The sequence below is a fragment of the Sciurus vulgaris genome (genome assembly GCF_902686455.1).
Source record: "Sciurus vulgaris genome assembly, contig: HiC_scaffold_629_arrow_ctg1, whole genome shotgun sequence".
Taxonomy (NCBI): domain Eukaryota; kingdom Metazoa; phylum Chordata; class Mammalia; order Rodentia; family Sciuridae; genus Sciurus; species Sciurus vulgaris.
Genome location: NW_027632956.1, coordinates 777647 through 801762, shown reverse-complemented (window position 1 = coordinate 801762; position 24116 = coordinate 777647). Strand labels below are relative to the sequence as shown.

General features: G+C 34.8%; 1 pseudogene across 1 annotated transcript; it reads right to left on the bottom strand.

Moving 5' to 3' along the window:
* Positions 1-213: 213 nt before the first annotated feature.
* On the bottom strand, positions 214-2023 carry LOC306652089 (afadin- and alpha-actinin-binding protein-like; annotated as a pseudogene). The gene has a single exon. The product of its transcript is annotated as an afadin- and alpha-actinin-binding protein-like (transcript).
* Between the last annotated feature and the right edge of the window lie 22093 nt (positions 2024-24116).

The window sequence follows — 24116 nt, the reverse complement described above, 5'->3', positions numbered from 1 at the left end:
TATATCTATGTACAAAACATACATAAATTTCATTTTATTTAAAACATATAAAAGAGGTAATTTCCAAATCACACTAAACATAATAAATATAGAACTTGCTTTGTTAAAAATCTACAGTAAACATTCAAGTAAAGATTAAACTTCCAATGCCAACTATGTTTGGGACAAAATTAAACATTTACAATAATCAGTTTCCTAAAAGTGCTATTTTAATACCTATAAAGAGGAAACTTATTCTAGTGCTGTTGTTTCCATCCAAACATCTATACATTACTTTATTCACGGAACCAGATATTTCTGTTACTAAAAATATATATCCAAAGCTTTTATAGCCTTTTCAATAGATTTAGTATTTCAGCTCTTTGGGGAAAGACAGGGAAGTCCAAACAAACAACTCAGAACATCCTGAATTATTAGAGATGACTGACTTTATGACATACCCTGTTTCAACTTAGATGTGAAATCTGATGAATGTCAATGAAAAAAATCCCATCCACACATCTAAGATAAGTCATCTTTTCTACATGAGAATTTGTATAGGTCAAGGAGCATCCACTGTAGCAACCTTCCTGTGACCCGGATCTTGATGCCGCCACACTCCACTTCTGATTTGTACATTCTCTTCCAACCTGATTTGGTGTAGTTTCTTCAGGGGTTATATTCAGTACATTGATTGAACTGCTATGTTCAGATACACAGGAACATGTTGGGCAAAAGTCTGAAGTAGAAGGTGAAGCAGGAAGAGATTTAGTCAGTTTAGACATGCAAACTGGAGACCCATTAGACACACTGTGAGGCTTCTTTTGCTGTGTCCTTGAGTGCACTGTAAGATTGTGCCATTCAGAACTTCCTGAGAAGGCACTGAAAAGTTTCACATTTTCTGAGTTCTGGCGGTCAGATGTAGTCATATTTAAGAACTACTGCTTTAGCCAACTGGCTCTTTCTTCTTCAAAAGCCTTTCTCTCCAATCCCAGGCGAATAGCAGCCTCTGTAATGCTTCATCTTTCTTTCTCAAAATTCTTTTTCTGCTCTTTAAAAAAGGACCATTCTTCTTTGAGGCGTTCTTTTTCTTCCAACAAATAACAGTCTCATAATAGTGAAGTGGCATCATCACCACATGGGCAGTAGCGAGCTGCTGTAAAAGTTGCTGCTGTGTTTTAATCATTTCTTTACATTGCTAAATTTCTAACTCCAGTTTCTCAGTTTCTTGTTCATGGTCTTGTCATGATATCACATCTTCATCATTAAAACCTTCTAAGTGTACCTTTGAAACTTGGTTATCAAGTTTTTCTACAAGACTTTTCAGTACTCTCCACTGTTTTCGGATGCTGTTTGTAAACTGCTCTCTCACATTTTCACAGGAAAGGTCCCACATACTCTCTCTGGTTAGTTCTCAAGCATCTTCAACATCAGAGATAACTGTTCCTGTGCTATCATCTGCTCTTTCTCTAGATCTCTTTTTTTGGGGAGAAAGAAGAGAAATCATTTCCTTTTTCATTTGCAGAAGAACCTTCTTAAGTTCAGCATTTTCCATTAGGATTTGTTTCTGACGATATTCATAATCATTCAAAAGAATTTTATACATTTCATCTTCATTCCTGACTTCTGTTTTACCAGTCCTCCAGGAGCCTCTTTTTCCATCAGCTCTCCCCACATAATTTAAAACATCCATGGTTCTTTTTATCCTTCTTGTTCATAACAAGTTGATGCAGACGTTCCTTTAGTTTATTATATTCATGCTCTTTTCTCTTCATATCATGATTATAGTGAGTAACTCGACTTGCAATGATATTTTGTACTTTTTGTACCTCATCTTTCTCATTTTTCAGGAGCTGATGCAAATTCCTGTTCTTGAACTGCAATTGTCTTTCTCTCTCCTGAAGCCCAATCATTTCCCTCTTGGAGGTTTCCAGTTGTTCCTTAAGTTTTGAATAGCAGTTCTGTAGATGGCCCATATCACTTCCTGAGCTAGAAGGTTCTTCTGCTGAAGTACAAGTAGCTCATTCATACAGTTTAAAACAGCAACTATATTTAATTTTCTCTTTGTCTCTACTTTTGGATTCTTCATATAATGAAGGAAAACCAAAAGTAGTCAATTCCTGATCAAGATATGAAATACTTTGTTCAATATTCTCTTCTGTGCAGAAGGCACTGAAAAAGCTGTGCACATTTTTTGATAAAGGTATTGAAGAAAATAGCACTTGCTGTGAGTATAGACTTGATGGGGACATCTTTGTTTCTGAGGTATATTGAGAGATATTTTTACTTTCTGCAGACAGACCTGGATCTCTAATAGTCATACAATCTCTCAAAGCAATTTCCAGAGCCAGGATACCTGAGGAACTAGTTCAGCACCGAAACATGTAGACCAGCTGCTGTCACTCTTCTAAGTAGGCATCTCCATCATGGCCCCCAGGAGCGGCAGGGAGTCACTGCTCGTGGTGTCCTAGTGCGGCTCTCGCAGCCCCGTGGGCCCGCACAGGCGCTGCGAGACGCAGCGCCTCCTAAACCACCACATTTTGAAAACACACACAGCACCAAACACCATGTAAGGTACATATGTGGACAGTATTTGCCTTATTGTGAAAATCATGATTAATAAGAAAACTCCATGATGCAGTTCTCTTCATAGGTCACTGCCAATAACCCTTTTCTCAATCAGGAAACAAAGCATGAGGATATAAATTTCCTCCCCTAAGGTTGAGAAACTACACCTCAGTGATGGGTGAGTATGATCAGTTCTATTTTTTTTAATTAATGTATTCATTGTCCAAGTTAATGGAACTGAGTATAGTACTTCCCAATGCATGGTATGCAGTGATCGTATTTAATCACCTGGCTTCCATATTTACCCCATGCACTGACCCTGCACCCTTCACAATTCCCAGGAATCACTACTGTGCTTCCAAATTTGAAAAGAAAAAATCCAGTGTATAACTTGCAAATATGGCCATAGAACAAAGATTTCTGCAGTCACAAATGTTAAATTGCATTTTCTGGAATCAACTCCTCCCCACATCTCAGAGACCACCAACGTTATCATCTGACTGTGTCTCCATTCATTGCATTGTCCAAAACCATAAAAATTATCTCCAGCTGTTGTCATTGCTGTGCCAACATCTCATCTTACATAAAACATTCAATTTGCCTCAATTCCCATTACCTGGGGACATTGGTCCCACTGGGAGCATCAGAAACCACTTTGACACCAAATTCAATCATCCCTCTTTGGTCACCCTCTAGTTCACTTCTGAGTGGTCTTCAGAACAACAGGCCATGCCTGTTTTTTTTTTTTTTTTTTTTTTTGAAAATTATCTCTTCCAGAAATCCATGTTGTTACATTTCCCTGACTTTCTATCTTCCTAATTGGATGCCATCAATTTCTTTCTCATTCATAGACTTCACCTCTTCATCACTAAATATAGGTGGTAGACCAGCTCAGAGCAAGGCTTCCTGTGCTTCTCTATCTTCCCTCTTAAGCTAGTTCGCCCTCAGTCTCATGGAAGTATTTTCCACATTCCCGTTTCCCAAATATTCACTTTCTTCCCTACCCTCTGCTTTCATTTTCACACATGTCCTGTAGATACCTACCAGGAATTATAGATAAAAATGCACAGGACTTCATCAAAACCAGCACTCTTTTTCCTGCCTCATGTAGTCCTTCTGCCTCACTCAGTATGGGGTGTGATTAACCTCCGGTTTACTCAAGTCAAAAATTTAGCAATTGCATTATTCCCTGGCCCTTACACCCACACTAATTCCTGCTTAGTCTAGAGACAAAATCTAAATATTTATATGTGTAATTGTATATATATATATATATGTGTGTGTGTGTGTGTGTGTGTGTGTATATTGTATATATACATATGTACACAAAATTATAAAAGTGTAATTATATGTGTAAATAATTATAAATGTAGAATTTTATGTATATTATATATAAGTACAAATAAGTAAATAAATCATCTTTAATGACTTTATTCTTCTGTTACCTAGTCAAACCATCATGTTATATAAAATGTATTCTATAAGTGCATAGGTCAATGGTGGTAAGTTCTGCTAAATGACCTCAAGTACTCCTCATATCACAGGGACTTAAATGCTGCTTTTGCTAAAAAACAATGATTTCTCACTAAAGCCTACAGGTACCCAATGGAAGAAAGCACCTGGCCTTCTGTGTGTACACACATGTGCATGAACCCACACATACACACAGACACACATATTATTTATTGGCTTATAATAATAAGAGCCTAGCAAAAAGTAATTGATATGTCAAAATTAACAAATATTCTTGAAGCATTCCAGGAACAAGAAATGTAGGAAAAGACCATGACTGAATTTAGACATTTACAAAACTTTGGGAAAAAATTATGAGTATATACATGTGCACACACATCAACATATATTCATATATATATATATATATATATATATATATATATATATTCATCATCTTTACAATGACACTTTGTGAAATGAGTGTAATAATACTCCATGTTATAGATGAGGAATAATTGCATACATAAAATTCATCAGGTGTTTTAGAAAAATATGCAGACTCCTTTAAAACAATTTCTGAAAGGTTTTCTAAAACATCCATCACTAAACCAGTGGATAGGTAGGCAGTTATTCTGGGGAACCCTAAAAACATCTTAAGTATAGTTCTGCTACCATGTAGTGTCTAAGAAAGAGATCAACACTTTTAAAATGGAGAAAAAACACATCAAGCAGAGAGGTATGTTCTACTGGGTTGGGGAGACAGAAGTTTTTGAAATCTCTGGGAGAGACGGAACATACAACTGGAGAAGCAAGCAAGGGCCATCTCCTGAAGGAGGAATTTATCACATAGATAAGAAAGATTGTGGTCAACTAAGTGACATGATGAGTGGTATTTTTTAGACTACCTGAGCAGAGAAAACATTACCTTGGATGGTAACACTGGAACAGATGGCTAAAGGGGTTAGTTTTCCATGTTTGTTTACAGCCTTAATTCTTGGAACAGAGCAGTGGAACAGCATTCTCCAACAGAATCAAAACAGGGATTCCCTTGCTGTTATGTTCACGTCTTTGTCTTCTCTGCCTAGAACAGATACTGGTACAGAATAGTTCTATTTTAAAATACATGGGGGTATGTTTTCATATGTAAAACTAAATGATAACACTAAAATCCCAACTCTCATACCCCATGCTTATCAAACAATCTTTTAGAGAATCATGAAGGTGGGTCTTGAGCTCACACCAGCCGGAGAGGCAGGTTTCACTCTTTTTCCTTATTTGCAGATGCAGTGAATCCCCCAGTTTTTCTCCTTGCCCCTGGCAAGAATCAAGGCCACCTCCTCCATCTATATTTCTCTCACTGGTCTGGCACCAGAAAGTCCCTATCCTTGAGAGACTTGTGGCATCTGGACTATCCTTGAGGTGATCTGTGGCATCTGGACTAGGCTCCAGCTGCTGACAGCCAAGCTACAGGCTTACCTTCTCTGAACTTCTGGGTCACACTGTCTACACAGCAAGCACCAGGAGAAGTCTCTGTAAATAAACTGGGACAATGTGTGCCCCTCCAAAACAGTCTCTAAGATAACAGTCCCAGGACCCCTCCCAGAAACCCCATGAAGCCAAATCCCAGAATAATTGGAAATTCCACAGCATGTCATGAGTGGGAGGGAAAAAAGAAGATCGTCATGCAGTGCTGTCAGTCTTTATCCGCTGAATCATTGTAAAAATGGAGAAAATGAGGCCTCAACAGAACAAACTCTGAGGTCATATCTCTGGGTGTGGAGGAACAAAGGCCCTGCTTTCAAGTTTGACCCATAGCAACAGGTATTCAGAACAGATGAAATTTTCCTTGTTCGCTTCTCCTGGGAATACACCCACAATGCCTTCAACTCACCTGCTGAAATGCTGAACTACTGATTTCAGGGACTGTAACTTGTGCTCCCACATGCTTCTTCCAGGCTCTGCCCAACCAGCTCTGCTGAACAAATAAAAATAATTAACAACTGAAGAGATGGAAATAATTATTACTATGATCTAATTACAAAATAAATTACATATATGTACTGAATTAGTATGATGTGACCCTAAAAATGCAAAGTTACTTTATGAACAACTGTGGAAAAAATTCTCTGAATTAAAAAGAATTTTATGTGTCATGATTCTAAAGATGCCAAAATATAATTTTCAAACCATTTTAAGATATTTTGGTGATTTGGATCTGCTTTGTGTGTGTGTGTGTGTGTGTGTGTGTGTGTGTGTGTGACAGGAATTGAGCCCAGAACAAGTGAGCTATATTACCCAGCATGTTTTGTTTTATTTTGAGCCTGGGTCATGCTAGGATTCTTAAGACCTTGTTAAGTTGTTGAGGCTAACCTCAAACTTGCAATCTTTCTGTTTCAGTCTCCCAAATCATCACCTTGTGCTCTTTCCAAAAAAAAGTACAAATTCTTGATAAGGATTCTGTTCAGCAGCAATCTGTACTGTTCAGCATTTCAAGGTTATGTTGCCTTAGATAGCAACAGTTTTCCTGAATAAAGTATTTTACAAGGGGTCACAATGTCAAATTTCATTTGTAGAGAAATACTTAAAAACTATCTGGCCTTCATAATTCATGCCATGAACATTAAGATTTTCTAGTATTCCATTAATTACTAAAAGGAAAATATTAAAGTTGCATTTCTATGTAGATGGCAGATTTGTATGTCACCAAACATTTTAAATTGTGGAAATTTACAATGTCATATATCTTCTATTCTACTGCCTCATAATAATATTGCTCCTGTCTGGTAATTTTGCCATCAAAATTGTGACCCAAACAAACTGCTGAAAATCGAGAATTGGACCACATAATTTCAGGAAAGTGGTGCCATATATTCCTTCTAAATGATGAAATCATCAAAATGCACAATGGCAGTGCCTAATTGAATGATCATGTCCAGCTATTTGAAATGATAGAATATTATGCCACAGGAATTGCAGAAAACAAGCATAGCAGAAAAGAAGAAAAAGAGACACTAAAAGACTCTCCACAAAATAAGTTCTATAAACAGCATGAAGACATCTGAAAAGGTGAGAACAGAACATGTCAATGGGGAAATAAAATTAAAAGTATTAGAATATCCCACCACTAATAAATGACACACAATCACAATACCCAGTAGTTACAAATACTGGTTTGTTGCAGAGCACAGGAACTCTCCTTGATTGTGGCTGGGATGCCAGTTACAGCCTTCTAGGGAAGGAGATCTATATTAATAATGATGCCATATAATCCAGTGATCACACTTCTGTATTTTACCCAAATTGCAAAGCTGAAGACACACTCACACACACTGAACAAAAATATAGCCTGTGGGGACTTTAGAACATCAGCCATGGCCCCCTTTTCCTGCAGGGAGAAGTCTGTATTATTACCTTTAAATAAAACGTGCTTAATATGCTTGCCTTGGCGTGCTTCTCTGGTGTTCAATCTTCAATATTAGAAGGAGCAGAACTCATCAACGGTAAATGGCGGTATCAGATTTGGAGGTCCCACCAAGACCTATGCCAAGGTAAGTAAGCTTCTCTCTCCATGCACCCCACAACTATTTGAGGTGCAACTTTCTGTCTCTTTATTTTTGGAGGGCAAATGGGCACCTGTTGGCTACTTAAATGCAGTTAGTGCAGCAGCCATTCTTAAGACTCAGATGAAAGGTTTCCCAGCCCAGGGAAGTTTCCAATCACCTGCTCTGTAGGCATGTTGGACTCTGCTGAAGCCATTTCCTACTTTTCTGTCCAGACTCTGAGCGCACTTGCCACCAGTACACAGTGTCCCTAGTCCTGGTCTGCCCATGATGCATGGAGGTGGAGGAAGGGTTGGAACAGCTGTGGGGTTCTTGGCCCAGGCTACTCTCAGGTGGACCCCAAATGTTCCTTCTCCAGACTCCCCCTCCTGATGGCCCTGAGGGGTATCCAGAGTGATTGGTTGACAATGGCCCTGAGGGAAAGCACCAATAACCTTTGCCTCCATATGGGCAGCACAGTGCACAACACTCCCCACATCCACTCCCTCCTTGATGCTCCCCTTCCCTTGCTGGTCAGACATTAGATATTCAAGCTGTAGGATTAAGGCCTGGGATGATTAGTATGAAAATGCCCAGGTTCCCTTTGTTCACAGAGTTAGCCTTCACTAGTCTAGACACTAGAGTCTCCCCATTACTGTTCCTGTGCTTAAATGTGCTCAAGGTGTTTTCTTTAAGCTGCAAGAGGGAGGCATTTAAAAACCCCTCCGATGAGACCCTCCAAACGAAGGGCATTATACACCTAACAACCAATAGATGTCCCCTCACCCTCCGGAGATTCCTTTAGTCTACAGGGCAAAAAGATAGGCAAAAGGCACATGTTTTACTTTTGTCATCATTCTCATAATTAGGAGTTCTTAGTGGCAGGAGGAAAGCAGTAATTCACTTAAGTCTGAATCCTCCCAGGGTCTGTAGCACAGGGCAAACTAGGACCCTAGCACTTTGCTGAAGAAGGCCAGAAATAACTTTGGCAAAGCCAGGTAGTGAGAGATGGGTTTTTCTGGACCATAAGGAAGCTCAAAGTTAGGAAGATGTCCCTGATATTTCTAACTCAGAAGGGAGTTTCTCTCTCAACAGTGTTGCCAGGTTCACCACTAGCCTGCATACTGCTAAATTGCAAATGATCAAGAAAAGTGCCTTTCATACGTTACCATGCTTGATATCAATAATCTCTACCATGAGAGGAGAAAGCCTTGAGGAATCGCCTACTAACGGAAGAAAGTCAAGGGGACCCTCCCAACCTAAGACAGACAAAAATAAATTTAAGGAGGCTTTTGGAGGATCCTAATAAATATTGAGATGTTTCAAAACTTACACCAGGTATTTGACTTCACCTGGAAAATTATGCTATTAACCATCTAGAGAAAAGGCAGTTCACAGAAACCATCCTAACTGGGATTTGAATAATAAGTAGGATGCCTAAACAACTATCATGCAGCCTTCAGGAGAGTCCTGCTATTTTCATGGAGAGACTTAGGAAAGTAATAAGAAAACACACCACTCTGAATCCTGAATCCATAAAGGGCCACCTATTTTTAAACTATAAATTTATCATTTAGTCAGTCCCAAATATTTAGAGGAAATTACAAAAATTGGCACGTGGCCCTGATCAATCAGCAGATGGTCTTCTCCAACTTGCATCATCCATTTTTTTAATAGACATCAAAAGGAAAGAAAAGGGAACATATAGGCAAGAAAAAGGACTTATTAAAGATCATTCAAACTGATAGAAACTTTTAATGCCTTGCAATAGTCCATGCAATTTGCCCATTTTAGGAGTTAAAAGCAAACTGTCTGGTCCACAATCTTAGAATTATGAAGCATTAATTTCCCCCACCCTGTAGTTCTTAATCCATACACTTTTATCTTGGATTCCAACTGCTGTTTGGTTTACTAAGTTAGATTTAAAAGATGACTTTTCCTGTTTATGCTAGACTTTGAATGTTAATTTCTGTTTGACTTTGTGGAACCACATACTGTATCTCAACTAACCTAGACAGTGTTGTCTCAGGATTTAGATGGCCCTCTCCTGTTCCAGACAAACCTTAACTAAGGACTTAACAAAATTCTGAGATAAAACTTTCTGTGATTGTTCTCCAGTAAGTAAATTACATCCTTTATGTGCCTCCACCCAGGAGGAATATCAAAAGGCCATTGCAGAACTCCTACACTTCTTAGCTAATAGGAATTAAAATATCTCAAAAATAAAGCTTAATTATGTTATCAACAAGTTCAATACTACAGAAAATAGCCACTGTAGGACACTATTTTGTATGTCGTGCTGTCTGATGTCATGTTCTGTCTGTATCAAAACGGAGTTCTCCCAAAATTAAAATTTAAAAATGGATCTAGATACTTTAATTCACATGATTTAAAAAGTTTCAATTCAAATTGAGTAAACTAATAAAAGTAAAATGTCTTTGAAAATAACTCTCAAGTCTCTAGGTGGTCAAGCTAATAAAATATTGATGTTAATAAAATGTCTAATATCAGTTGTTTCTAGGACTTTTCTTCAACCGGAAAGAGTCTGCAAATACTGTTCAGGACACATGTCTGATATCTTGGTTTTTGCAGAATAAGTGAATTAGAGTTAACATGTATGGGATTACTCAAATGTGTTTGTAGAGTCATCGGATTAATTTACAAAGTTAAAATGCTAATTGTTAAATAACATTGAGTACTTTTAACTTCTTAAATTACATGGGGTAACATACTTAAACATTATTGGTGTTTTCATAGGTTGGTAAATTAAAAGTGTTTACAATTGCTTTGTGTCATCATTAAACTAAAAACAAGGTTACTAAGAGTTATGTCCTAACAAGTGCAAATCTATATAAAAAGGGTCCCAAAAGTTTCAAGTGTGTTTCAATTAGAGTACTGTAAATAACAAAATATTTAATCTTATTAAAATAGAGTAATTTATTTAAATTCAGAAATTTCATAAGAGTTGTTTCAAAATGTAAACAAAAAGGGGTCAACAAATAGGAAAGAAAAAATAAAGGGTTCTGGGTATGGAAATATATTTAGTAAAAGGGAAAAGGAAATGTTTCTGGGTAAGAAAGTGTTTGTGTGATGAAATACACAAGGATCTAAGTAAGTGCTAAGAAAGTCTGTGTAAGTAAAGGGCAAGTTTCAACAAGTTTGTGTGTAACTAAGTTGGTTGTATGTATGTGAGACAGATAAAGATATTTAAAGTTTTTCATAAGGTGAAATACTAATGTTCTGATATAAACCAAAGCGTAATCTATATGGTAAAATGACAAGGATGTCTTAGAAGCACTAATTTACTCTTAACTTTGAGTCCATTAAGTTTTATTCTTTAGAACAATTAGTTTTAAAAATTGGAGTTTATACAATTATGGCTAAACAACTGTTAGATTATTGTACTATGTTACAGAGTCTAAATTTTTCATTAAATACTAAATTTGGTAAGATAAAAGTGTCAAGGTAATTGTGAAATGGTCACTAGTTGTATATTAAATGTGTTCATATTTTTCAGGTACACAATTTTTTAAAGCAAAGAATTTATTAAGCTCTGCTATTCTCCAGATTAAACTTGTCTGTAATGATAGTTTAAACTTATAAAGAGTAAATTTTATTGAGGATTTATTTATACCATTTAATGTTCTATTATAGGACCTGCTATCAACAGGGTCTATGTAAAATTTGTTAATATTTACACTGAGATAAAGAATTTCAAATATAAATGTATTTATAAAACTTAGAGCCTGACTTGTTTGAAGATTAATTTTGTGAAACATGAAAACATTTTGCCTCTTTATCACACAAAAGGAAAACCAAAATCTATCTCAGACTTTCTTTGATTCATGTTTTAGATACAATGTTAAATTGTGTTAATTATAAAGTTTATATAGACTCAGGAAACAGTATATGTAAACTACTTACTGATATTTAAGGAAGAAGCAAAGTTCAAAATCAGAATTAGAACACTTAAGATTTGTAAAGAGCCACACCTTACCTGAGATAAGGCTCTGCCTCCCACATTACTGCATAATAGAACGATTCCAAAATAAGTCAGACTTCAGCTTGTTTAAAGTTATATTCAGAAGATTGGTTTTTGTTGTATAATTACTATGATCTCAAATAGGGGATATAATGTGGTTCTTAGTCAAAATTCAAGATGGCTATTATACAAACTGAACATATTTTTACTCTTGCTAATTTCATTTTGTAAAACTGTTACCTGTTAATGTTTTGCAGAAGTAGCTGCTTCAAAAACACACAACTTAGGTAACTTGTGATAATAAGCCATCACCTATAGAACAGATAGTGGTAACTTCCAGTAATAATGCAGACTCCAGTTAGATAAAAGGGTAAATAGTTGTAAAGTTATAGACATTGAAGTTAAAGCCCAGAACTCTTACTTTATGACTGGTGAGACTGGCTTGCTGGAAGATTAAGATCAAATTTAGAGATTGGAATTAAATACAGAAGGCAAAATAGACCAGTATTTGGATCTTTTGCCCTCAGTCAGCCTGAACCCACGACCAAGAGAACTTCTCTAAGGAGCTTTGCAACTCTGGGTCACACAAACTCCTTATCAAGGAGATTGTTGAGACTAGAGGATGAAAAATCACTCAGTGTATCTGCTGCAGAGGAGGGTAATGGAAAAATGGAGACATCCCTTGATGCTTCCAAAGGAAGCCACCTCATCAAGAGACCCTGCCTAACCAATGGCAATGGTGGAGCTAAGAAGCCGCTCTTAAGTTCTCTATGAGTGGCCCCTGTGGGAACTCAGCTGACTCTTTAACAAGACAGGAACCAGATCAATTTGACCAGCTTGATCTTAGACATCCAGCCAAACAATTAAGACCAAAATATAGCCATTCTTGGGTATTTAAAAGAAATAACAGTTAAATGTAACTTAAGACATACACTTTTATTAGCCCACTAGAATAAAGACAGGAAGCTACAAAAGAAAGAATTATTCTTCAGCAAATGTGCTTGATAACTATCAAGAGAAACTGCCAGAGTCAAGTTTTTAGTCAGTTTAAGGCCTGCAGACCTTCCTAAGCTACATGGGTAGACTTAATCTATGTTTGCTCATATGATTATCTATCCCTAAGTAACAGAAGTATAGAGATCTCTACTAAACACAGGTTATACCAATAAAGGAATATTTTACAAAAATCAGATGACATTAAGTAGCTTAACTATATTTTCTGGGGACATCTATGACATTAAGAGTTAAATGTTGTGTTTACATTTCTGATAACATGGACAATGTTAAAGTCCCCAAATGAAGACCTTGTCCTCTCCAGCCTTTGTTAGGCCTAGTTATGGGAACAATTTCTCAGTTCTTCCACCTCCTGGTGAGAGATTGACTCCTGTCATTTTCATGATACTCAGTGCCACGTTCCAGATGCTGCAACATTTACTTTGTACTAATCTCATTTCAGTACTCATGTCTATTTATTGTCTATCATAGAAGCACCCACCCCCAGATGATTTTACATCCTGCTCTTCCCCAACCAGACTTCTACCTTGGACCCCTCTATTGACCTAATTTTTTTTTCAAAAAGGAACTACAATCTCTTTGCCCCTCGCTGCCCCATTTCAGCTTCGAAGCAGCCAGAATGATCAGTGCCCCCTTTCATTTCCTTAACAAGCAGTTAGGAGTTCCTAAAACTAAAGGGGGGAATGAAGCCAGAATTAAGGACAGGTAGTTAGTGTAGAAATAGGGAAGCGGGTCAATTCGAGGAAATGGAGTCATGAAGCCATCTGTCTCTGGAAGTTGGAGAGTCTGCCCCTGAAGAATGGAATGTCATGGATCTCTGGAGCCCATTGATTACCAAATTTACCTGCCTTTATCAAGTACTGCAATCAAGGAGCTGCTTATCAATGCCCCCTGGGCACTTACCTGCCTAAATCACCTTGGCCCTCCCCCTGCCCATGGCTTTTCACTTAATGCGAAACCAGGCCTAGTCACGTAGGCAGGAAGGAGAGATAAGGGGAAATGAACTGGAGAACAAAAGAGAATTTAACCTATAAAAGATGTAGGGTGCGCTCACTTCTTGATACTTTAGAACATCAGCCTTTGCCCCCTTCTTCCTGCTGGGAGAAGTCTGTATTATTACCTTTAAATAAAACCTGCTTAATATGCTAAAAAGTAATATATAGCCTGTGACAAAAATATAAAACTATTGGGGGACAAACTGTATTTAAGTTGAATTGTGTATACTATGGAAACAGATTTTGTATGAATTCAAATAAACTATATAAGTCATTTTGCAATTAAAATTCACTAAGAAAAATGAAACATGTTAACTATGAGAATAAAATAAAAAGTGTACACTAGGAAAATCAACTAATCACTAAATAGCCAACAATAATGGAAGAATTCAAGACCACAAAGCATATGGCAATGTATAAAACAAAGTAAAAATCATTGATGTACATTCTCATTAGTATTACTTTAAATGCAAGTAGTCCCACCATTCAAATTTTAAGGCAACTGGTGAAACAATGAATATAAAGTGGGATAGAAAACAACTGTAATCCCATCAACTTGAGAGTTTGAGGAAGGACAGTTCAAGTTCATGGTTAACATCACCACCTTACTAATATCCAGTTTAAAATTAAAAATAAAATATTCACATATATGGTTTTACAGGTGGTTTAAATTGACATCATGTACAACCACAAAAATGGAAAGTTTTACTCCGTGTATACTTAATATGTAAAAATATACCCTACTGCTATGTATATCTGAAAAGAGCAAATTTTTTAAAAATCTAAAAAAGGCTGAGGATATATCGGAGTAATAGAGAAATCCTGATTTTCATCATTTGCACTGTTTAAAAAATACATCATTGCGTATAAGGTATTCATTTTAGAATAAAAACCACAAAAAAGTGAGAATGAGTATTACACAAACCTAACCAAAAGACCACTGGAATGAGTATGCAAAATCAGATAAAATACACTGTGACATAAACTGCTAGATGAAATAAAAGACATTATATATAAATTGGTCAATCACTCAAAATGATATATGGAGATAAATATATACATATGTAACCACAGAATCCCAGGATATATACAGTGAAAGTATCAAAATTGAAAAAAGAATAAAAGAGACCCGCATTAAAGATTAGACAGTGCAATTGCTGACTTTCAACAGTGGATAGCATGACAAGGAGAGACAAATGTTTTTCATTTTGTTTGTGTTTGTATACATATATATGTATGAGAATCAAGTGTCTTGTGAAATATACTTACATGGAGTACAACTTCCCATTTTTGTGGTTGTATATGATGTGGAGTTAAACTAATCATGTATTCACATATGAACATAGTAAAATTATGTCTCATTCATTTTACTTTCATATTTTTACCTACCAACCTTCCCTTCATTCCCCTACATCAAATTAAATAAACTTCATTTCTTCCCTCTCCCTCTTATTGTGTGTTAGCATCTGCATATCACAGAGAACATATCAGTTTTTATATTGGGGGGAATCTGGCTTATTTCATTTAGCATGGTATCCTCCATTTCCATTCATTTATTATCAAATGCCATAATTTCATTCCTCTTTGGGCTGAGTAATATTCCATTGTGTATATACACCACAATCTATTCCCCCCACCTTCTACAGTCTCTAAAATTGTTTTAATTATAACCAAGTTCTAGCATTTGCAGCTTTCAGATATGTTTATTTAAAGTATTTTATTTGTTCTTTTTAGCTCTATATGACAGTATAATGTACTTTGACATATTTTATAGATATGTGATTATAACTTCTCAGTTTTGTGGTTGTACATATTATGCTGGTCAAATATTCATATAATAACAGAGGAAAGTATGGTCTGACTCATTCTGTCTTTCCTATTTGAATTCCCTCTCCATTCCATTCACTCTCTTTTGTCTAACCAAAAGTATTTTTTCCTTCCCTGCACCTAAATGTGTGTTATTATTCATGTAACAGAGAGAATATTTAGCCTTTGGTGTTTGGGATTGGCTTCTTTCACTTAGCAATATACTGTAAGGTTCTATCATTTTACCAACAAATATCATAATTTTATTCATTTTTCTGACTGAATAATATTCTATCATATATATATATATATATATATATATATATATATATATATATATATAATATACCACAATTTCTTTATCCATTCATTGTTGATGGACATTCATGTTGGTTCAATAGCATAACTAGCAGAATTGAGTTTCTATAAACATTAATATTGTTTCATCACTGTAGTATACTGATTTTAAATCCTTTGGGAATATGCCAAGAAAAGGGATAATGGGTCAAATGTTCATTCCATTCCAAGTTTTCTGAGGAATCTCCATATGCTTCCTGGAGTGGTTGTACTGTTTTCCTTTCCCACCAGCAATATATGAGTGGACCTTTTCTCACCACATCCTTCCCAACATTTACTGTTATATGTATTCTTGATATTTGCCATTCTGACTGCAGTGAGATGAAATCTGTGTAGTTTTAATTTTCATTTCTCTAATTGCTAGAGATGTTGAAAATTTTTTTTATATATTTTTTCACTGATTATATTTCTCCTTCTATGAATTGTCTGTTTGGTTCCTTTGCTCACTTATTGGTTGGGTTGTTATATTTTGGTTAAATTTATTGAGCTCAAAGGTCACCTTTTTGAAAGACAAACTTAAAAAAATAGAAACCAACTACCATAAGGGATCTATACAAAATGTTATGCCCCAAAACATAGCACACACATTTTCTTGAAGTGTTTAAGGAAAGTTCTCCAGGATGGGTCATACTGGGGCCATTAAGGAAGTGTCAATAAGTTTAATAAGACTGAAATTGAGTCATGCATCATTTGAGATCAAAAAAGTAAGCTAGAAAGCAATTAGAAAAAGAAAATTAGAAAACTCAGAAACGTGAATATTAAAAAGCAGGTATTTAAGAAGAAATGAAAATTAAAAATATTATAAACAGAGTTTAGAAGAAAACAAGATATATAAAAATTATGGGATATAGCAAAAAACAAAAATCACAGGGAAAGTCAGAGCTATAAAGCCTAAATTATTAAAGGTTCCAAATGAAGAACTTAAGTTTATAATTCAATTGAAAAATAAAACAATGAAGTGAACACAAAATTAGCAGAGGGAAGTAAATACAACAAAGATCAGAGCAGTGATAACACAGAGAATAGAAAATAGATAAAAAGACACCAAAAGTTGATTATGAAGATTGAAAAAATTTTAAAAATAACCATGAAAGTAAGAGAAAAATTTCAAACTAACACCATCAGAAGTAAAACAGGTTATTAATATGGAATTTATCAAAACAAAGAAATTAATAATATTTTATGAACAGTTGTGTGTCAAGAAATAAGATACATTAAATGAAATGGAAAAATCCCTAGAAACTAAGCTACAAAAAGTGATTTGAAAGGTAATGGAAAATCTAAAGATACCTATAACAAACAGAGAATGAATTAACAAAGAAGTCATATAAAACATCTAAATGAGAATCAAAATGCATCTAGTTTGGCTTTGTAGAAAATACTAAGTAATATATATAAGAAAAATTAGAATAAAAAGTGAAGAAGAGTTGCAGCGCATAAAGCCAATACATGAAAAATAAATTTGAACTGGGTGTGATAGCACACAACTGTGGCCTCTACAACTCAGAAGACTTGGGCAGGTTCAATGCCAGGCTCAGCAATGTAGGGAGCCTCTAAGTAACTTAAAGATACCCTGTCTCCTAATTTAAAACAGAAAAATAAAGGGACTGGGAAAATAGCTCAGGGGTAAGGACCTGAGCTCAATCCAAGGCATCAATAAATAAATTTATTCATTCATTCAGTCAGTCAGGTACATTCTATACATTATCAATGAACATTAAAAGTAAAATTATGAAAAATATCCATGCATAGAACTATCAAAGAATTAAATATTTAGCAATATATTTACAAAATAATTCCATGTCAATATGCTGAATATTTTACTCAAAAATTTAAAAGAATTAAATGAAAAGGAATTTCATGTGGATTAGAATATATAGAATTAAATGACAAATATCAATTTACTATACATGTCAATGCAAACGTATCAAACTCCCATCCTGACCTTTTCACAAAATTTAAAGGTGATACTAGAAAACTAATATGGAAGTTCTGGGAACTGTGTTTAACCACCACAATCTTTAATAACAGTACAAAATTTGAAGACACATCTTTTCCAAATTCTAATCTTTGTTTATTCTTTCAGTAATCTGCAAAAGTAGATCTCTATCTTTCACCCTATATAAAATCAACTCAAAACCAAGGAAAGACATGAACACTTGAACTGAATTTCTGAAAATAAAATAAAGTATAGGGAAATCAATTTCCTCCTTTACTCTGGGCAAATATATTTTGAAAATGACATCCAAAACATAAAAGAAAAACAAAATAATAAATAAATGAGATCACATCATACAAAAGAGCTGAAGTGCAGTGAAAAAACAAATAAGAGTGAAGAAATAATTGTTGAAATACAAGAAGAGCATTTCAGTTGTCCTACTTCTGGGTACATACCAAAAGGTAATTAAAATTGCATGCAAAAGAGGTGCCTGCATGCCCATGTTCACTGATGCACTATTCACAATTGCTAAGATATGGGATCATGCTAGGTGCTAGTCAAGGGAAAGATGAATAAAAGAAAATTTGGCATGCATATATATTCACACACAAAATGGAATATGATGTAGCCATAAAAAAACTAAAACCTGTCATTTTTTGCAAGTTGGGTGAAATTAAAAACATCATGTTACAATGAATAAGCCAGATGCCAACAGGACATGTTTTCTCTAATGCATGACAGTCAAAAATCATCAGCCTGAATGAATAATGGTGTTGTAAATGGGGTGGGAAAATAAATGGAAGCTGAATTTGATTAGTGTATGTGATACACATGGGATAAAATATGCTTAGCCCTGTTCATGTGTAAAATTATGACTTTGATGAAAACTTAATATGATTTAGTATTAGAATTTTAACACAGGTTGATTTTCCACTGAGCTACATACTTAGTCATTTTAATTTTATTTTTATTTTGAAATTGTATCTCACTAAACTGCTTGATATAGACTTAAATTTGTAATATCCCTACAGTAGCATTCCAACTCACTGGAATTACATAAATTCACCACTATGCTGGTTAAAACTAAAATATTTTTTAAACTTTTAGTATCAGGACTGGGTAGTATTTATATAAGAATATACATAAATCAACAGAAAAAGTCAAGCACAATTGTTCATTCCTATAATGTCAATATCTTGTAAGGCTGATGCAGGAGGACTTATAGTTTGATGCCAATTTTAGCTACTTAGAAACACTTGTATAAAAATTAAAGAAATGATCAAGGCAGTGGATATATCTCAGTGGTAGAATGGCCCTGGCTACATTTTTTTCAACAAGGTTATCAAAAAAATAGAAGAGAAATTAAATGTTTTGCAATGGTTTGAACCAATGGGGCTATATATATATAGCCCCATATATATATATATATATATATATATATATATATATATATGGACAACTACCACATGCCAAAACAGGGGTGAGAATATAGCTCAGTGGGTAGAGTGCTTGCCTTGCAAGCACAAGGCCCTGGGTTCAACCCACAGCACCACAAACAAGAAAAAAACCACATTTCAAAAATAAGAGTGAACTAAAAATGAAGAGCAGATAGAATTATCAAAACTGAAATTATAAAATATTAAGTATAAAAAAGTCTAAATTCTGTGAGTCAAGTTTCTTAGAAATTATATTTATTTATCCAAGAGAAGTTAAACTTTATCAAATGTCAAAGTATTATGTGATTTAAATGATATAGTTAATAAAGGGAATGGGATAAAATAAGCACCAATTATATATCTTGGATAGGACTAATATCAAAACATAGTTGAAGATTATTTTATTCATGAGTAAAAAAATAGCAAAATTTTTAAAAAGCAAACAAAGTCTTTAAATACACATTTTTCAAAAATTCAAAAAATATCAAACAAGCAAAGAAAAAGGCACTCAAATTTACCATAAAAAGACTTAAATTCTGTCACTTGTAGAAGCATATTAAGTTCAAAAACATTAAATAATGTTCAATAACTGGATAGGAAATAACAAGCACTGCATGTTCTTAAGTGTAAAATTTTTAAAAGTTCATATCATGAAAACAAAAGAGTAAAATGATGGTTACCCATGTGTGAGGGGTGGAGAAGTAAATTTCAGAGGGTTTAAAATACACAGGAAAAAAGAATTTATGTGTTCCTAGAATATAGTAGGTAACTGCACTTGTTAACAATGTGCTGTGATCCAAGATAACTAGATTAAAGGATTCTTTATGTTCTCAAAATAACAACAAAATTACAAGGTGAAAGATGCTAAGTACTGACTAGTTTACATAACATATATACATTTTTTTTCATTCACCAAATTTTATCCCCATTAACATCTTACAACTTTGCCTCACATAACTATTCAGAGGTAATGGGCACAGGAATCAATGAAACCAACCCACATATTGAGTATCCATTCTAAGACCGGATAGAAGAAGTTTATAATACAACAAATAGTTTCTATAAGGTTCCTTGGTCACTTGTATCTATGCTGTCAAAGGAGCAAGAACTCAAAGAGGTGATGGTAATGCTGGGCATGATGGCACATGCCTGTAATCCCAGTGACTCCAGAGGCCCAGGCAGGAAGATTGCAAGTTTGAGGACAGCTTCAGTAATTTAGTCTCAAAATAAAATAATAACAAGGATGGGGAATGTAGTTCCGTGGTAAAGGGCCCCTGGATTCATCCCCTGAGCCCCCACCAAAAAAAACCAAAGTGATATGAATAGATATCATTCAGGAAACTAGAAGCCAACTAGATGAAAATCTGTGTTTACAGCCACCACAGTCTTCACATCATTCTCTTGGAACTCCTCTTACATTGAACTTGAGCAGAAGGGGAGAAGGGAATGGCTTTTCTTCAAAACCACCTCATGCCCACAAATCCGACTATCTCCCCCTTGTAATGACCATGATTTTAAATGCTTTTAAAATTTTGGAGTTCTGTGCTTAATTTCCATGCCTTTTTCATTCAGAATTATACTTCCCTCCAAATAATTCCCTCCTAGATATCATGGTATGCAAATACACCTGTCATGATGCAATTTCTCTTCATTGAATGAAGTTAAATATTGTTTTCTGGATTCTTTTCAATATATTGAATAGTTGTGATTTCAAGTGATTCAGAATAAAGAACATTTTTTTCTTTTAAAATAACTAAGTAAATGATCAAGGTAATCAATATCTGGTTCCTATCATTGGGGATAAAATTCATTGAAAAAATGAGATTAAAGTTTTAAAGGATATTATAAATAGAACAATTTAATTAACCTTTAGAGTCAGAATTAAAGGGAACATGTTAAAATAGTCTTGTTATTTAAATATCTGCCTTTACAAAGTATAAATCGTTAAACTTGAGAGAAACCACTAGAATCTCTAATTCCGACGTTAAAAAATTGCTATACAGAAAAGTGCAATAGAGTTTTTTAGAATAGCTTGCATGAACAGTTGTATGTCATTGTATAATCTTTGTAAGGAAAAGCTTTCCAAAATTAAAATTAGCCATCATAAATATGAAAAGAACAAGAGTAATTAATTGTCTAATGATATAATTGTTATATTTTCCATGTTCTAGTTGAACATTTAAAGATGTAATTAATATCTTTCTAACAAACTGTACATCTTCTTTATCCAGATTTACTTCATTGAAGGATAAAGTAACTTATTCCTAGATCCTGAATTTTAGTTTTTTTAATATTTAATCTTAAATTCAAAACACACACTCCAATTGCAAAATCAGGTTTTATTTCCATTTATTAAAATTACTAAATGTGATAGATAAGCACAGGTAGAATTTATAAAACATTGCATTTCATTTTTCTGCCCAAGGGAGGAATCCCAGTTGACTAGTTCCTTCACAGTCTACTCTAGCTATTGAGCTAAAAGTAAATGGTTATTATCTGGTTGGAGATTTTATATTTTAGGGAAGAAATAAAATATTTCTTGCGTATTCAGGTAGCTTTGTTTTACACAAGGTGTTTAGAGACATATTTTCAATGTTATTGTTCTCAGCCTAAATTTGCTAATATTTCAAAAATATAATTGGTTTGGAATTTTTTTTTCTGTTACCACTAAGGAATCATTAGATTATATATCACTGACAAAATGAACCCATTCAATATGAAAGGTGATAGAATTCTACTGCATCTGTCTATTCCTATTCATTGTTATTCTCAAATTGTTCACAAAATGGTATTTTTTCCCTTTTGTATTTTTTTACTGTAAAAAAATGGGATACATGTTGTTTCTCTGTTTATACATGGAAGAAAGGCATATCCTTTGTGTAATCATAAATTTACATCGGGTAATGTTGTTTGATTTATTCTGTTATTTTTTCCTTCCCCCTCACCCCTCCTTCCCCTCTTTCCCCTCTACACAGTACTTCCTTCCTCCATTCTTGCCACCCTGCTTAACCCTAACACTAAACCTAACCCAAACCCAAATGCTAACCCTTCCCACCCCCCATTATATGTCATCATCTGCTTATCAGTGAGATCATTTGTCCTTTGGTTTTTTGAGATTAGTTTATCTCACTTAGCATGATATTCTCCAAATTCATCCATTTACCTGCAAATGCCATAATTTTATCATTCTGCATCATGGAGTAATATTCCATTGTATATATGCCATAGTTTCTTTATCCATTCATCAAATGAAGGATATCTAGGTTGGTTCCACAATCTGGCTATGGTGAATCGAGCAGCAATGAACATTGGTGTGGCGTTATCTCTGTAGTATGCTGATTTTAAGTCCTTTGGGTATAGGCCAAGGAGTGGGATAGCTGGGTCAAATGGTGGTTACATTCCAAGATTTCTAAGGAATCTCCATACTGCTTTCCACAGTGGCTGCGCTAATTTGCAAACCGACCAGCAATGAGAGAACCTTTTTCCCCACATCCTTGCCAACACCTATTGTTGCTTGTGTTCTTGATAATCGCCATTGTAATTGGGGTGAGATGGTATCTTAGGGTAGTTTTGATTTGCATTTCTCTCATTACTAGAGATGTTGAACATTTTTTCATATATCTGTTGATTGCTTGTACATCTTCTTCTGTGAAGTGTCTATTCATTTCCTTAGCCCATTTGTTGATTGGATTATTTCTATTCTTGCTGTAGTTTCATGAGCTCTTTATATATTCTGGAAATAAGCACTTTATCTGAACTATAAGTGGCAAAGATATTCTCCCACTCTGTAGGCTCTCTCTTCACATTACTGATAGTTTCCTTTGCTGAGAGAAAATATTTTAGTTTGAATTTATCCCAGTTGTTGATTCTTGCTTTTATTTCTTGTGCTATGGGAGTCCTGCTAAGGAAGTCTGATCCTAAGCCGACATGTTGAAGATTTGGACCTACTGTTTCTCATAAAAGATGCAGGGTCTCTGGTCTGATTCTGAGGTCTTTGATCCATTTTGTGTTGAGTTTTCTGTAGGGTAAGAGACAGGAGTTTAATTTTATTCTGTTGCATATGGTTTTCCATTTTCCCAGCACCATTTGTTGAAGAGGCTATCTTTTCTCCATTGCATATTTTTGGCCCCTTTTTCTAGTATGAGAAAATTGTATTTATTTGGGTTTGTGTCCATGTCCTCTATTCTGTACCCTTGATCTACCTGTCTATTTTGATACCAATACCAAGACATTTTTGTTACAAATGCTTTGTAGTAGTGTTGAAGATCTGGTATTGTTATAAGCCCTGCTTCGCTATTTCTGCTAAGGATTACTTCAGCTATTCTGGGTTTCTTATTATTCCAGATGCATTTCATAATTGCTTGCTCTATTTCTGTAAGGTACATCATTGGGATTTTAATTGGAATTGTATTGAATCTGTATAGCACTTTTGGTAGTATGGCCATTTTGAAAATATTAATTCTGTCTATCCAAAAACATGGGAGATCTTTCCATCTTCTAAGGTTTTCTTCAATTTCTTTCTTCAGTGTTCTGTAGTTCTCATTGTAGAGGTCTTTCACCTCTTTTGGGAGATTGATTCCCAAGTATTCTTTTTTTTTTGAGGCTATTGTGAATTGGTTAGTTTTCCTAACTTTTCTCTCTGAAGATGCATCACTTACGTATAAAAATCATTGGATTTATGAGCATTGATCTTGTAACCTGCTACTTTACTGAATTCATTTATGAGTTCTAAAAGTTTTCTTGTGAAATTTCCAGGTTCCTCTAAATATATAATCATGTCATCAGTGAACAGGGATGGTTTGAGTTCTTTTTTCCCTATTCGTATCCCTTTAATTTCTTTGGTTTGTCTAATTGCTCTGGCTAAAGTTTCAAGGACGATGTTGAATAGAAGTGCTGAAAGAGGGCATCCCTGCCTTGTTCCAGTTTCTAGTGAGAATGTTTTCAGTTTTTCACCATTAGATTGGTATTGGCCATGAGTTTAGCATAGATGGCCTTTACAATATTAAGGAATGTTCCCACTACCCTATTATTTCTAGTGCTTTGAGC